Genomic DNA, 10,077 nt, shown 5'->3' on the forward strand with positions numbered 1-10,077 from the left:
GCAGCTCTAGAAGTGCTAATTAAGTTGTTGCAAATGTTAGAATATTGTAACCTTGATATATATATATATATATATATATACATATATATATATATATATATATATATATATATATATAAAGAATTGACTACAAACATCATGAGAAGTAGGAATTTAAATTGTGTTCATATTATGTTAAAATGTTGTGTTGTACTTATGGTGATTGCTAAATATTTGTGTCTAGTTTGTACACAAATTACCAACTTTTAGAAATTTGAAAACACTAGTATCTTCCACAATAATAATAAAAAATAGTTAGGAGAATAGTGCCAGGACTTCACTTGTTTTAACTCTATATCTGACACAAATACTTCCATCCACCAATCCATTTTCCATATTGCTTATCCTACACAGGGTCGTGGGAGCCTGGAGCCTATCCCAGGGAACTCGGGGCACAAGACAGGGAACAGCCTGGACTGGGTGCCAACCCATCGCAGGGCACAATCACGCACACATTCACACACCCATTAACACACTATGGACAATTTGGAAATGGCAGTTAGCCTACAATGTATGTCTTTGGACTGGGGGAGGAAACTGGAGTACCTGGAGGAATCCCCAGAAGCACGGGGAGAACATGCAAGCTCTGCACACACAGGGTGGAGGCTGGATTTGAATCCCCAACCATGGAGGAAACATATTTTAGACTGTAGAACCCTATGTAGTCAAATGCTACTCAGATTAGACAGATTGAAATCCAATGTAAATCTTTTCATTTGCTAATTAAACTTGCTAACCAATTTCCTGTCTCGTTCTGTGGAAAATATAGTTGCAAAAATTGCAATATTACATGGCATCTTTAATCACTTCAAAGGCAACATGTTATAGTGTATTGGAGGATTTTTTTTATGGAGTGCAAAACACATTAACAAACCTAAAAAAAAAAGACAAATAACAAATACCTATTTCAAATCAAAACAATAACAGAGCCATAGAAACCCTGAAAAAGAATCTGAAACACATGAGCATTCACTTGAAATGGAAAGAATAGGCACATGCACATGCTTGTTGCTGATTGGCTACAGCCTGAATTAATCTGAGAGTACTTTGAAAACAGAGAGATGGAGGATATTTAGAGTAATAGGAAATATGAACCTAAATGAATCTGCTGCTTTTATTTGTGTTTATTTTTATTATCAACTTTGTATGGCATTTATATGAATACGCAAATGCTGAAAACCTGCCTAAAGAAAGCTGGGTTATTCTGAAGGAAGTATTACTCTTCATTATAATAATATTTAACAATTTTCATTACATTGTTTCCACTATGCTAACTACATAACAGATGGAAATAGTGCAGTTGTTTTCTCTAGTTTCTGATAGTCACACACTGTTTTACATGCACATCAATATTATGATATTAATAGGAATTTGGTAATATTCTAATTAGTATTGAGTCATGTAAACACCGCAACCTGATAGCCCGATTCAGATTAAGACAATATTCTGATTTCCCAAATTCTGATTCCCACCCCTAGAATATGACTGTTTAAATCTGAAATTTGTTGCATGTAAACACCTTATTCAGAAAACCACTGACTGCATTTACATGCACATCAAATTCCATTTATGGTCTATGTTCAGGTTGCAGCCATATTCCGAATACGATGTTTATATGCGTACAGGCATCAGAATATTCCTGTATACATGGTTGTTGTAAGTATGAATTCAATCCCATGATTCTGACAGCTCTTCCGTGCCAGTCCCATTGCATTATGGGATGCATTAGTGGTTCTGCATAATGCATTAGTTCTGCAGAATCTCGGCGAAAGCAGTAGATCATTTCTCTCCTATTGTTTTCTGAATACTTAGAATTCGGACATACTACTCCTTTGGCATACTGCTTTTTGCCTACTTGGATATTTGGATGTAGTCAATATTAAATACAATTTTGTCAAATTCTGATCAATATCGGAATATTGATGTGCATGTAAGCGTAGTCATTGTGTAATATCAGCAAAGAGCATGTGATCAATAAAGTCCTACCCTTTCCATTTTGAGTTAATGTTGATGTGTTTTTTTTTATGGTGTTGCTGTTGCGTTTCTTATTTGCTATTGCAAATTGTTTTGGTTTGTTAATGTGATTTGCAGTTACAGGCCACCATAGGTTTTGGTGTCATTTAAAAAAAAAAATCTTGGGTCTATTTGCATCTCTTAAATTCTTCAACTTAAGGTGCAAAGATCTTTAGGGTATTTAGTACAGTAATAGTGCCTTGCCAGATTTAGACCAGTTTGGATTTGCAGGCTAGTCTTATGGCTTAGGTGGGCCTGTGTGATGGCAGAGGCCACTTACTGAGCCTGCTTGTTCTTTGCCTCTGTCTTGTAACCCAGTAAAAGGGGCCTTGGCCTATTAATTGCCTTGACATTGATAAAGGAAATAAGAGGGGATGCTATTTGTCTTTAATGCTGTGCCTCGCATATTACCCTAAGACAAATGGAAACTGTTTCCCAACATGAGCTGCTCTCATTTTTTTTTCTCCCAGGTAGGCTATGGCTAAAGACTTGAGGGTATTTAGAGGTGAGTGCATTCTTTTCTACGATGTTTTGAGCCCCGTTGAATTTCAGCAGCTGCAAAGGCAAATTGTGAAGCAACGTGTCACAGGCGCATGTGGCTAGCACCTGTGAACTATCAAAGGTCAGAGGTCAAGGAGAGGGCAAACCCCGTGTGGCCAGAGGTCCTGGAGCAGTGGGAGAGAGATGGACGCTTCTGAATGAAATAACTGTTGTTAGCCACATTGATGACAAGTGGCCTCTTGGTCATCCTGCTTTGTTTTTTTCTTTCCTCCACCCTGAAGCTCACAAAGACGCAGCGCTGAAACGCTGACCATGGCATCCCTGCTCAACAAAAGCCACAAAGATAGATGCCTAGTAGGTGAGCTGTGTGAGTCATTGTGTACCGCACTTGTCATTTCCCTGAGTGCCTCATACTAATCTGAAGAAGCTTTTTTTCCTGTTCCTCGGCTAATACTGTATCAGTAGGACTGGCTTGAAATATTGAATAGACAGTATGTGACATGGTCAGAGTAATTTTGTTTAAATATGAGGGATTTAAATGTATGCATAAGCCATGATTTTCTCTGTTAACACTTTTTATAGTTACTGGCATAATACAGTAAAAAAAAAGGATATAATGTGTTGCATTGAGGAAGTTTTATGTGATGTTACTCCTCAATTAACATCATTTACATGCTAATTTGCAAAAATTATATTAAATTATATTACATCCAGGCTGAATTTAGCATACAGGTTCACTACCTGACTTTAGCTAGTATTATCATTACGTGCAGTCATAGATTGACCTCCTTGACATACTAAGTTACTATTCAATACATTACATACTAAATAGTTATTATTTCATAGCTGATACTGTACCCACATTCTACATAGCTTTTTATTGCTAGTTAGATAGTTATAGCTAATGATAGATAGGTATTACTACCACCAGTTTGTTATATCTATTTAGCTTTCTAGTTGTTTAATGCGAAAATAGCTAAGTAGCTATCATCTTTGCCACAATCAAGCTCAGTCTTTGGTAATAGATGATGGTAATGTTTTTTTTTATTTAAAAACAACTGCCAGTTTTAATTAAATAGTAAACCACTGCCAGCTCCTCAGTGGTAGCTTGGTGTTGTAATGTTAATTTACTTAGCAGCTTCTGTTAAAATAAGTTAGTATGGTAAGTTAGATTGTTACATTTGTAACTAGCTACGTGTTTAATTATTATTATCATTTTTTAAAGCAGCTAATTAGCTAATGGTTAGTTAATGGAACCTCTTTATTAGAGTGATATATCTCAGCTGAAAATATTTTATTCAGTTGCAATTAAAAAAAAAAAAAAAAACATCTTTGTAGTACAATAAGTAATAAGCACAAACTATATCAGGGGTTCCAAAACTAATAATTTCATCTTTTGTTTTTTACAAATGACTATTGCAAATATTACTCTATGAAAACAGAGTTTGCAGGCTACTATTTTGCAGTTACTTGGAGTTGAACACGGCATATTTAAATGAAGAGTGTGCTGCTGTTTTAGTCTTATTCACTGTCCTGATATGCTGCATTAGCTTAGGAGTTCTGCAATAAAAAAAAAATCTACTTCTTCTACTACTTCGACAACATAGAGTGACTGTGACTCAGTGGAACTTAGTAAGAATTGTATTTTTTACATTAAAATATGCAGAAAGATTGATTGAATATGGATTTATATTATACATCTGGAATAAAAATGTAGGGTGATTAAGGCCTGGGGTTGCAGAATATACATAATGTCCATTTGGGGTAATTTGCCCAAAAAGTTTGGGAACCCCTGAACTATATTTTTATAATACATAATTACAATGAATATACTGGGAATATACACATCTACAATATTATCAATAACCTATAAAGTAATCAATAATGTACTGTAACAACAATCATAGTAAGCTGATGAACTAGGTATAGTAAAGTGCTGTAAAGTGTTGCCAGTATATTACTGTAAAAATAAAAGGGGAAAAAAAGCAGTGAAAAGTCTGACAGATTCACACTAGTTCCCAGTCATGTGTGTCCTTCATCCAAACACTGACAGTCCAGAGTTTATTAGGCCAAACAGAGACAAAAATATTAGCTCCTGCCTCGCTTCTTCAAGACACACTTTGTTAACACATTCAAATGAGGCTGATATTCAATCAATAAAGATTAACTTGCCCAAGGTAAGACCAGTTTTTTTTTCTCCCCTACATTCAGAGGAAAAAAGCCAAATAAGATTATGCATATGAGCGAGTTATACTGAGATGAGCACAGTTTAATATATGGTAATTATTTGACAGGATATACTTACACACCGATTAGCATATCTGGAAGACCAGACAGAGATAGAGCGGCAGTGTGTGAGGAATGAAAAAGCAGTGCAGTCTGATAAATCTCCCCTGCACCACCCCCAAAATGTGCACGAGGAACCAGAGCGGGGTTGCCGTGGGCTTTTTTGCTCACATGTGCTGAGTCTGTGCAGGTCTCCTGATAAAGCATCACACGAGATAGCGCACAGAGAAACTGTACTCATTGCTAACACACAACACATCACAAGGCCATCAATAGAAAGATGCATGGCTCCAGTTTACTCTAGCCAACTCTATTTGTTTCTAGACATGCATGTGTCTTGTGCATGGCAGTCTCTAGATGTAGACAAACTACAAACTGTCAGTTTTGGGTTTATGTAATATAATTTTTCATTGAATGTATATTTCTGTCTGCAGTCGTGTGCCGTTGGCTCCCTAATATCAATAGTGTGGAGGCAGTGTGGAGTCAACCTGACTAATGTACTTCTGGTTAGTGTGTACATCATTGCCAGATGCAATTGTTGTATTGATTATTATCACCCAGAAATACTTAGATCAGACAGACAAATATCAGAGGAGATGCAACATTTCATTCATGACCTGCAGGTGGTCCAGTATGGTTTGTGTGGTCCAGAAAATGGCCTATTATCAGTGTTGATTTTTCACCACTGACCATTTATGACAATTTTTTTGGCTCCCTAAGCTTTGTTCAATGTATTTTTTTTTATCATTGTTTCTTACATTAGGTTAGGAATAAAAAAACAGGAAGTGCTGTTATAGGAAAACAATGACAGCATTGTGTGATGCCACAAAGGTTTTAAGTGTATACGTGTTCTCTTATACAATCGCAGTTTGTCAATACAAATAAGATTTATGTTATTATTTACTAAAGAATGACAAGTTGTACACGTAATCATTTTATAGTTACATTTAATGTTGGGGAATGAGAAACCATGATACAAGTTACTTCCAGTTTTCACTTACATTATAGCAGCTACATACAGTCGTTCCCTCTCTTGTTTTCTCTCCATTGAAGAAATAATGCTAGATATAAGAATTTACCCCGACACTGGAGACTCCTTCCAGTATTACTAAATGTCTCCTCATAGAAAACTTCACCATATCAACAATTACACATTGCTTTTAATTTGTTTATGTGAAGCATCTGCCATACAAGTCCCTGAGAATGAGTTCTTACTATAAAAATGAAAACATATCAAAATGAGTGTGTAAATGTAAACCTTACATTAAATATTACATATAGATTTGTCTTGCTGCTAGAAGTATTGTCAGAGCTGCTGTTATGGAAAATGAATTAACACCTTCTAACAAATCAGAATCAAGAATTCAACAGCTCTTTGCTTGAACAGAAAATAAATGAATAAAAATGAAAGTAAATAAATAAATCCAAGAAGTTTTAAGAATAACAACATACGGACAACATACTGTATAACTGTATATATTGTATATGTCAATCATTAACAAGTAAAACATATTTCGTTTTATTAAATGAATATTTATCATTTATTATCTATAAATGAACTGAGTAAGATCAGAACTAGATGTCAATTTTCTTTCTTTCAATCTCTAGTCACATAATGGGAAATTCAGTCTGATTATGTCATGGAGGTATCTGTTTCTCCATAGTATGTAATGGAGGTATTTCCAGGCACAGTGAAAATATAGATGTTCACACACTACTACATACTGCTTTTGTTCGGTGTTTAGTATGAGTGGTGTGCATGGTTTGCCATTTTGAGAACAGTCTTCAATGCCATATCGCTTTACATGAGCTCTCCTCTCCTGCTCTGGAGTTGCCTGGTGATGTTCAGATCCATCAAGTGAACATGATTTTGTCAACAGTGACATCTGTGTTGAATGTGGGCTGAAACGTGGCCCCAGAGGATATCAAGGCTCCGCACACGAGCCTGTAATTTTCTGCTTCCACATGCGAGATGGCGCAATGAAATGAGTTTCTAACTACCCCATCTTTTTGTGGGGGCTTTTCTCATGGCCGCTGCTCTAATTGAATCACCATAGAGTCACTGTATCATTTCTAACTTTGGTATTAGGGTTTAATCAGGCATGGTGAGGACCAGCTTGGTGAGGTGAAGGGGTTCTTTGTGAGGCGTCCATCTGTTTGTGACACCAGGCCCAGTTGGGGCCCGGTGGGTGCAGCCAAAACAAAGAGAGAGAGAGAGAGAGAGAGAGAGAGAGATGTACACAAGTAAATAGACATCCTGTTTTGCTTGTAAAGATGCTAGAAATGATGGTTTGTAGATTATTCCATTTCTTCTTCTGCTATCTATCTCTGTGACTGCCCCCTTTCAAAGGAACCCATTCTGAGTTCCTTTGACCCAGAACCATATTCTGAGTTTAATGTAAGATAGGAATACACCCTGGACGGGACACCAGGTCATCGCAGGACATCAAGATCAAACATACGTATGTTATAAAAAATTTTGACAATATTTTTGAATAATAACAATTATTCAAAAATAAGGCAACAAACACACACTCAAATCTAACATCAATGATGTCCTCATTCAGCAGGTGAAATTTTATTGATTGGCCAATATTGAGAAGAATGACACTTTTTATTCGACAATATATCTTTTGGCACCTACAGTTCCTCATTCATGTTTTTCTTCAGTATTTTGTAACTAAACATGATAAATGGTAAATGCAACTTTTTCTTAAACATAGCAAACACTTTAGGTGAACATAAATTCCTATGTTATATTCTTCTAAATAGGGATATGGATCGACACCATATGGACAAAAATATGTGGACATCTTTGAAGCACACAATTGTATAGGATTTTTTCATAGGATTAAGATTTCCCTTTACTGGAACTAAGAGGCCCAAACCTGTTCCAGCATGACAATGTCCCTGTGCATAAAGCAAGCTCCATGAAGACATGGTTTTCCAAAGCTGGAGTGGAAGAACTCGAGTGGCCTGTACAGAACCCTGAACTCAACCCCACTGAACACCTTTGTGATGAATTAGAATGCCGAATTGGCAAATCCCCACATCCACACTCCAACATCTGGTGGAAAGCCTTCCCAGAAGAGTGGAGGTTATTATAACGGCAAAAGGAGGAACAAAAACTGGAATGGGATGTTCAATCAAGGGTGTGATGGGATGGTCAGGGGTCCACATACCGTAGCTTTGGCCATATAGTGTAGAAACAGTGTTTTTCTTATTCTGGATATAGGGAAAAAAGATTTAGAGAAACTCAGCCTTCAAAGTTGCTTATTTAGATAATGTAACTAGACTGACATCCCCCCCCCCAACTTCCCCCACTGAGATAGCCATGCTGTTCAATTTTGACATTTTTAATTCGACAGTGTAAGAGATGATGTACAAAAATTTCTGCCTCTAGGGTCTTGCAGTAAATGTTTACGATCTATATTGTTGAATAACACTAATAACCCACTAAAATAGTTTTTAACTGAAAGCATGGCTCCTACACAAATTTGCCAATCTGACTTCTGAATCAAAATGATAGAATGTGTCACATATTGTCTCTCATTAATTTTTACCCTGCTGTGGCTTTATTTGAGCATGGCAGCTCATTGGCCTGCTGCAGTAGATACTGCACTCTGTGCTATTAGTGTAGTGGGCTGCAAGCAGAGACCGGATTTTCTTCCACCCTTCAGCAGCGATTGATTGTGACACTGGTCTCACCCCTGCTTGCTCTGTACGGTGAAGGGAGGGGAATCGAGGGGTTTCTACGCATGTTGGCACATTTGATGGGCTTCAGTTCTACTCTCCCATCACTCAGCCGGGGTCGTGACCCCACTGTAAACGGCCTGAATGCGGGGGCGGAGGAGGCGGGCGGAGGAGGAGGGGCCAGTCCTGTATCTTCACCTTAACAGCGCTCGCTCAGAGACTCAAAGTGAACCCCAGGGCTCTGCTTCAGAGGATATTATGCCCTGTTTCATCCCCCAACAACCCCTCCTTCATCTCTCCAGCCAGGCAGGGGCAGCAGGACAATGCTAAAAACATTAGCATGGCGTAAGGCTCTCATGAGGTGGAGTGGAGAGGAGTGTATAGCAGGGCTGCCTGTGGTTCGAGCCTGTCCCGGCCCAGCAGGTGCACCTGAGTACCGCACACTGACAGCGCTAGTGCTACAACAGCAGAACAGCATGGATGCAGCCCAAAACAAATGGTGCCACAGGCTGGTGGCACTCACTCCCATATGGCCGTAGACACACTCAGGATGGAGGTCATCACTAATCTTTAGAGCAAATGCAAACCGATGCATTAATTAGCATCGACTCGAGGTGTACAGTTCAGAATGCATTTCGTCGACGGGTTGCCTGTTTTTGATGCTATTTCTATTGGGTTTTTTTTTTTTTGTTTCATTCCATTCATGAAAAGTTGATGAGAAGTGGTGGTAGATGACACGCTGACTGAAATAATGCTTGAAATAGTGAGTTTTCCCCCTGCGGAGTGACTGAAGTGGGTCTTTTGCTGCATTTTGAACAGGTTTTTTTTAGGTTTCTACATTCTTTCTTATCATGGCCTGATGACAGTTATTCACTTCTCATTGTCAAGTCTATTGTCGTGTGTTTGTCTGAGAGGTTTGTATTGAGCCTTTTACTTTAGGACAACGGTCACGATCAGCTCTGCAGATGGAGGGGAAGGCTGTTTGTCCCACTCCTGCTTGAACAGTGTGTATATGCTTGCATATGCATGTGTGTGTTTGCATATTTGTCTAAAGCTGACTACGTGGATGGATGCGTGTGTAGATGTCACCCTGCACTTCCTTCTCAGCCAGGCCCCATATGCTGGCCCACGCTACCCTTCAGCATGCCGCTGACCCAGACCACCCCTCCTCCTGGCCCACCCTGCCTGTCTACACTGGCTACACAAATTAGCACAATGCACAAGTAGGGCCTCCACACCCACTTGACATGGGTCTGACCTCTGCAGCATGGGTACCTTTGCTGTGTGTGTGTGTGTGTGTGTGTGTGTGTATCCTTACTATCACTCGCATATGCACAGACCAGCCAGCTGATTGGGAGGGGGTGGGGGTGGGGTCTGTGAAAGCAGGAGGGGTGAGAAAGGGTGCAGGCGGGATCGCGGGGTTGCCTGGTCAATTAAATTCACATTGGAGATAAATGATTTGCAAATGATATACAAACAAGTAAGTGCCTCGTGCTTGAGAGATATCAAGGGCTCCTCTTTCATGGCCTATTGACATGCGAGCTA

General features: G+C 38.8%; 1 protein-coding gene across 1 annotated transcript in view; it reads left to right on the plus strand.

The window, feature by feature from the left end:
• The window catches only part of dhrs13a.3 (dehydrogenase/reductase (SDR family) member 13a, duplicate 3), a 167,820-nt gene extending 167,068 nt beyond the window's left edge, over positions 1-752 (plus strand). The window contains exon 10 of the transcript XR_008388293.1: positions 394-752. The gene's annotated coding sequence lies outside the window, so the exon portion shown is untranslated. The remainder of the gene's footprint in view (positions 1-393) is intronic.
• The last annotated feature ends 9,325 nt before the right edge of the window (positions 753-10,077 follow it).

The sequence above is a fragment of the Ictalurus furcatus genome, chromosome 17, assembly GCF_023375685.1.
Source record: "Ictalurus furcatus strain D&B chromosome 17, Billie_1.0, whole genome shotgun sequence".
Lineage (NCBI taxonomy): Eukaryota > Metazoa > Chordata > Actinopteri > Siluriformes > Ictaluridae > Ictalurus > Ictalurus furcatus.